The sequence below is a fragment of the Lepidochelys kempii genome, chromosome 7, assembly GCF_965140285.1.
Source record: "Lepidochelys kempii isolate rLepKem1 chromosome 7, rLepKem1.hap1, whole genome shotgun sequence".
Lineage (NCBI taxonomy): Eukaryota > Metazoa > Chordata > Testudines > Cheloniidae > Lepidochelys > Lepidochelys kempii.
Genome location: NC_136386.1, coordinates 55120238 through 55127370, shown reverse-complemented (window position 1 = coordinate 55127370; position 7133 = coordinate 55120238).

The window sequence follows — 7133 nt, the reverse complement described above, 5'->3', positions numbered from 1 at the left end:
TAGCATGTGAAATGGGGTTTCCATTGACTCCGGGCAAGGGAGGGGAAAGGGGCTGGCTTGGGGAGTTATTAGCATTTGGTTCCCGTCTGTGCCTGTCCGTTAAGAGGTTGGGCCTGGAAGGCAGCTGTTTGTGTGTCATCTGGGCAGAGGTGACCACCTGGGAAGCCGAATGTAAATATTTCTCCTCGAAGGAATGCACCTTCATTAAAACGCAATGAATACGGGGAAGCATCCAATACTGCGGCACAATGGCCTGCTGCCTTTGCCGCTGGGGCTTCTTGTGCCCGACTCGCCCCAGGCCTGCTGTGTGGGTCAGTGCCCTGTGCAGCTGCTGGGCTGGTGTTTCGTTCCACAGAAAGGGGCAGGCGGAGGGGGCTGGACCCCCCGGCTGTGGCGCTCCCAGCAGGCCGCCTGCTCGGCCTTGGTGGGGAGGGGGAGATGGGGCTGCCCCTCGCCAACAGGTGTCACTGTGCTGAATGGCAGTCGCTGGGGAAGGCCAGAGCCTGGAGGCACCAATTGTGTGGGGAATAATACGGCCAGTGAAAGAGGGGTCCGGTTCCCTGTGGACTTGGCCTTGGTGCATTCCAAGGCAAGCGGGGAGGGGGGCGCGTAGCAGCTCTCGCGGCTCCCCGTTCTCCCTTCGCTGGCGGAGCAGCGGAGGAAATGTAGAGAGAGTTCCAGCCAGGAGGGGGGAAAGCAGCCCTCTGGGGCTTGCAGACCCTTGGGCTAGTCCTGAACCCTCCAGCTCCTTCGGGTGCACCTACGCAGCATGCAGCAGTAAGCCTCTGGCCCCAGACTCGGGCTTGTGGGGTCGGACTCCTGCGCTAAATCTTGCTGGGGAGATGCTGCTGCCAGGCGCTCAGGCCCTGGCCCCCACCCTCCCACAGGCCTGAGAGCCTGAGCCCCGAGGTCGGCACAGCATGGCAGCCCGAGTCCATCGCCCCAGGCTCGGGGCCTGGCTGCCGCGGGCTGTGTGGCCATCCCCGCAGGGTCTGGGAGAGCTCACCTGCTGAGGAGAGGGGGGTGGGAGCAGAGGCTGCTAATGCAGAGCAATGACACTTCGGCAAAGCGGGCAGGGGCCCTGCGTCTAAGCGGGGCTGGGAAGGAGGTCGAAATATAGTGGTGGTGCTGGGAGGAATCCAGGGCATTGTCTGAGGCTTTGGAATGGGAAATGCACAGGCCCTGGTGCTCAGCTGGTGGCAGTGGCCAGGGCTCCGTGAGGTGAGTGGGATGCTGGCCACTGACACCAGCTCAGGCGCTGGCCCAAGGCATTTACTCTGTGAGCTAACACCCCAGTGTGTGTGTGTGGGGGGGGGGCTCTGGAGAGGCCCAAGTCAGAAGGGCCTACTGCATAACGCTGGCCATAAATGGAGGCACGGGGAGGTTGCTTTGTCACACAGGGAGTCTGGGGCAGAGCCAGGAACTGGACCTGCTCTCCTGGGTCTGCTGGCCAGGCTTCCAGTCCAGCCAGGGCCTACACCAATGACCACCCTTGTCAGACTAACAGGCTAACACGGCTGGTGCTCTGAAACCCACCCTTGTCTTGTGACTCTTGGCTAGCAGAGACCTGGGGTGGGTTTGAACCAATGACTGGGTACTGAGGGTTACCACCTGACTGGTATTTGACCGGCCTGGCCAGCTTTTTTTATGGATTTGCCAGTGTCCAGAAAATTAATTTAATCTGCCCGGAGGAGGATGGGGGTGTTACATGGGTCTAAAGATTTGCATTATTACCACAAGGCAGGGGGGTAGCTAATGGTAAAAGCGTCTGTGTCCAGATAAAGATCCTGCCGTGTTCCCACTGCCACCGTTTAAGAGATAACAGATCAAAACCGTTGAACGTACAGCAGCTGGCTGCCTACCAACACGCAAGCGCACCGCACATGTGAAAGAGAGGGTTTGAGTCACGCAAGAGTGAGGAGACGTGCGATGTTATCAATCTTATCTATGGGTGTTCTCTGGCTAGACAGTATGTAGATAGCCATGGATTTTTCACCTTCAGTCCATTTGGTATGATGCCCATCTATTTGCATTTGGAAAGGAAGATGATATCTGTCTAGATACTATCAGTGGCTGCTGAAGGTGGGGTTGTGGAGTTGCCTTGTGACTGGGGGTTGGGGTTGTAGTGGGCTTGCCTTGGTGGGGGAGGGGAGTGCCAGGTTTTTTTTGCATTTCAAAGATGGTAACCCTAGGCCCTGACCATCTGTATGCCCCAGTCCCAGCCCCCGAGCCAGCCAACCCCCAGGAGGGGAGGGGCATGGTGGAAGCCATTTGGATACCATGGTGAGGAGCATGCTATATATCTGAAGATTAGGTCAGCCTGTGCGTGGTAGGGGCCCTGCACGGTACTGGAGGGGAGTACATGGAGGTGTTTACCCCTCTTGTGAATGGGGCCATCTGATGGAGAGAAAACAGCTTCCTGGGGTCCTGCCTGCTTGCAGCATGTAGGAGAGAGACAAGAAGGGACTTCACAGCCCCCAGCTCCCATGGCTCAGAGGCACTCTTGCTTCCTCGCATATTGGGCCTAAGCCCAAGGTCTTGCCGCCGTGTGCTCATCGCTGCAGGGTGCTATAGGCCAGGATGAGTGTTCCCTCCGGGTGCCTGAGAAATTATATTCTCCAGTTCCCTCCCCAGGACAATGCCTCGTGGGGCTGCTGTCGCGAGGTGGTTGCATTTGTGATGGCCGAGCGCTGCCCACGGCTAGTCTAGAACACCCTGGGGCCCCTCCCACTGAGGGGAGGCACCTAACGAGCGAAGACAGTGTTGCCAGTTCTGAAATGCGCCCACGCTGGGCTCCAGGGGCAGGGCCAGGAGCAGAACGAACCCTCCTCCTCCCCTAGCCAGCCCATCACAATCCCCTTTGCTCTGCCCCCCTCGCCTCCTTCTCTGGGACAGGAGCTAGGCCCGGCAGCCGGGCTTGAAGAGCAGCAGGCCCAGGCTGCCGACGCTGAGCCCCTCCCACTGGAGCTGTTTCGGGATGGGGGGGGAGGAAGGGGTTCAAGCCACTTGAGCAGCCCCGCCTGCCCCCTGGACACGACTCTACTTCGCTGTCAGCGGCATGGGAGGCAGCTGCCCAATGGGACTGAGTCCGAGGGACGCCTGCACGCGCAGAGACACCCACCCTAGCTCACTAACAATGCTGGCGAAGCTGCAGCAGCCCGGGCAGTGGCATGCGCTAGCCGCCTGGGTCCATGCCTCGCGTCTGGGGCGGGCCTACGTGGGCGGCTGGCCTGGGTCGCTGCTCGCGCTGGGGCGGCTGCACCGCTAGTGTTATTCAAGCGAGCTGCACCAAAGCTAACTCGGGGACGTGCACACGCACTGCAGTCACACTGCGCATTGCTCTGTAGCCCCACCCTGAGAGATCACTGTGAGCAAAACTGCGCCAGTCTCCAGGTCTCAGGCCGGCTTGCCTGGCAGCCAGGAATGCCAGCTATTGGCCGAGATGCATTGGCACAACCTTCTCAATGACTTTTCCTCAAAACAGTGAGTTGAGACAGGACCGTAGTAGGTGAGATCATCCGTCTCAGCAGCTGGTTTCCTACACCGAGGCCTGACCGTTGCTTTAAGAGGGGCTGTCCCCTGACATCCCATCACATGGCATTGGCAATCTCCTCCAATACCAGACGCAGTTCCTGTCTATGGGTCTTCCCCAGGCACTGAGGACATTGAGCCAGTTCCCAGGCTGCAGTTCAAAGCTCCCTCAACGTCTCCAGAGCTCAGCGCGTGAGCCCAGCTGCAGCTCACACCGGGAAGACTCGGTGTTTGTTTGCCCCCCGCCCCAGGGAACACAGCTGCCACGGAGGCAGAGCTTGGTCTGGATCCAAGTGATCTCTTCCGAGGTCGCTTGGGCACTCACGGCATGACCTGTAAGCAGCTGGAGGCACCCCGGCAGGGTCTGTCCATTGCTGCTTGGCAGGTGCTGCGTTGGAGGCAAAGGACCCGTTTTGTGCTTCCCGCTCAGCCAGGTGCCCCGTTGTCAGTGTCTAGCCACAGGTGGCACGGGAGCTCCTCTGCTCGCACCACCTCCCACAGCAGCTGTCCCAGGCCGTCTGTCTGCTGCGCTGGCTTGAGAGACTGATGCTGGAGAAGGGGCGAATGAGGGGCTATCGGAGGGCTACCCAACAGGGAACGGTGACATCGACCAGGCAGCTGTACTGTGATCTTCCCTGGCATCTTCGACAGCCCAGCCAGGGCTGCTGCCCTCAGAGGGTGGATGATAGAAGGGTCTCCCGAGCACCAGCGGGAAACATGAGCCCGTGCCTCCGCCTGGAGTCAGTCAGGTCCAGGCAGAGGTAACCTCCCATTGCCCAGCCCCGTCCCTGAACCGCACCCGGGCTGCTCTAGGCACTGAACGGGACGAACGTGCGCTGGCAAGTTAGCCCCAAAGAATCCTCAGCCCCACTCTCCTGGGTTTCCCAGCTGGGGGATTTGCCGGGGGGGTTCCATGAAATAAGGTGGAGGGATTCAGTCGGTTTGTAAGTGTCCCTACCACAAGCCATGCCCATCAGCCTGGGCACTAATCCCCACCACCCATGCACACACACACACACACAGCGCAGGGGAGCCTGGCACTGGAGACTGAAGTAGAAGAGGATTGAGAGACGCTGGCAGGGTAGAGAGCAAGTGTCTTTACTCTCAAACAGAAAAGGAGTACTTGTGGCACCTTAGAGACTAACCTGCCATGTACATTGATCAAACCGGATAGTCTCTATGTAAAAGAATAAATGGACACAAATCAGACATCAAGAATCATAACATTCAAAAACCAGTCGGAGAACACTTCAATCTCCCTGGTCACTCGATTACAGACCTAAAAGTAGCAATATTACAACAAAAAAACTTCAAAACCAGACTCCAACGAGAGACTGCTGAATTGGAATTAATTTGCAAACTGGATATAATTAACTTAGGCTTGAATAGAGACTGGGAGTGGATGGGTCATTACACAAAGTAAAACTATTTCCCCATGTTTATTTCCCCCCCACACACACACACACACTGTTCCACAGACGTTCTTGTGAACTGCTGGATATGGCCCACCTTGATTATCACTACGAAAGGTTTTCTCCTCCCCCCCCCGGCTCCTGCTGGTAATAGCTCTCCTTACCTGATCACTCTCCTTACAGTGTGTATGGTAACACCCATTGTTTCATGTTCTCTGTGTATATAAAACTCCCCACTGTATTTTCCACTGAATGCAACCGATGAAGTGAGCTGTAGCTCACGAAAGCTTATGCTCAAATATATTTGTTAGTCTCTAAGGTGCCACAAGTACTCCTTTTCTTTTTGCGAATACAGACTAACACGGCTGCTACTCTGAAACCTGTCAATACTCTCAGACAGCTGCCCAATGGCCCCCACATGTGAAATGAGTTGTCAGGCCTCAGTCTGGATCCCAGTGTATCCACCTCGCAAATACCAACAACATGTCTGGCTCCCTGACAACAGAGGTCACGGCCTGACTTCTCACCCTCTCTGGGGCAGGGCTGAGGGAACGCGGTGGAGCAGTACTGAGGAAGCTTGTCCATCTGCTGCTCATGTTATCCACTAAGCAGGGCCAGACAGGGACTTTGCTCTCCAGAGCTCTAATCACCCAATTAACTATCCAGCTGCTAGTGAAAGAAAAGAACACAAGGACTTAGACACACCAGCATTTTGCAAGCACTTGGCTACTGATTTATTGCATTGACTATTGGTTTACAAACATGGCTACAGGAGAGAGCTACTGGCCAGTAATTTAGCTAGGCTGGCTCCTGATCAGTCTACAAGAGATTTCAAACAGCGGCCACTGCAGCAGAACAGGTGACAAAGGCACAGCCCTGCGGGAAAGCGTTCAATCACAGTGCCGGGGCAGTGAACTCCCACGTTGCACGGCTGACTCAGCGCACCTCACCCCCTGGCTAGGACCAGAGACATATCAGCCAACTCTTTACAAGGCGCACTTTGCCCGGAGCATATGTACAATCAGTGTCAAGGCAAACTGTTATGTATACATCACAGTCACTGTGCAATAAATTAAACATCAAAGTGCTCAACTGTCCTATTTACACCATCATTAAATAGTTACCACCGGTGTTCTCAGCCTAGGGGGGAGGGTTTAGTAGTTAGTGTGAGGCGTAAGAGTGCTTGGCAAATGCGGGGAGGTGGAGCACTCGTCTGCTCAAACCCTCCTTTGAAGAGCCTTGGGAAGGCGCGGCGGGGCTGGAGAGCAGCAGTCGAGGAGCCTCCCTGGGGCAGCATGTGAGAGCCTTAGGGGGGAGGAACGCTCCAGCGTGGCGGGGAGCCCTGACGCGAGTGTGAGCATGAGAGCGCGAATCATGGGATCCCTGGCTGGACGCAGTCAGACAGCAGCTGATTAGGCAGGTCAAATGGCACCCTGGAATCTCACCCCGCTAAGGCGCTTACTTACACTGCGGTGCACTGTAAGGAATGGCAGAGCTGAGCAAAGGGGGAGGGGCGGAGCAGGGGCGGGAAGGTCTCTCGTCAGAGGGCTCTCTCACCCGGGGATGGTTGCACCCCTTCTCTCTCCCTTCACCCCACATGGAAGAGGCAGTGATTTTTTTTTAAATGCCTCTGACCGTTGGGAGCCACCCACAGGGAATATTAAACAAGGCCCGCAGTTTCCGAGCCTGCGGTGCTGCTGTCCAAATCCAACCTGGCTTGATTGGCTCAAGGTTTGCAGGACTGTTCCCCAGGCCCAGCTTTGATTGCCACTCTCTCTATCTAGTAGTCTGGTGCACATACCTGGCGAGCTTTGGGCGCTCAGGCTCCCCGATACCAACCCTGTGTTTGCCCCGGGACACCGACTGGAACAGCAGTGTTTCCATCTGGTGTTAACTAGCTAGTTCTTGGTGTTGCTAGTGTAAATCCAGAGTCACCCCCGCCACACGGTAGGTCGGAGGGGTGTGGCTCTGGATTTAGGTGTGCAAATCCCAGCTGGCTTTGTCTGGGCTGGGGGTGTGGGCCACAGATTGCTGGAAGTGAGGGCCATTTCCCAGTGCAGACAAGGCCCTGCCGTCAGCAGCCTGTGGCCTGCCATCGTCACCAGAGGCACTGTTTCACGCACCGGCTGGACAGTGCCCAAGAGCCGACGCCTTCCTTGGGGCTGTGCTGGGGAACAGAACAGAGCCAGG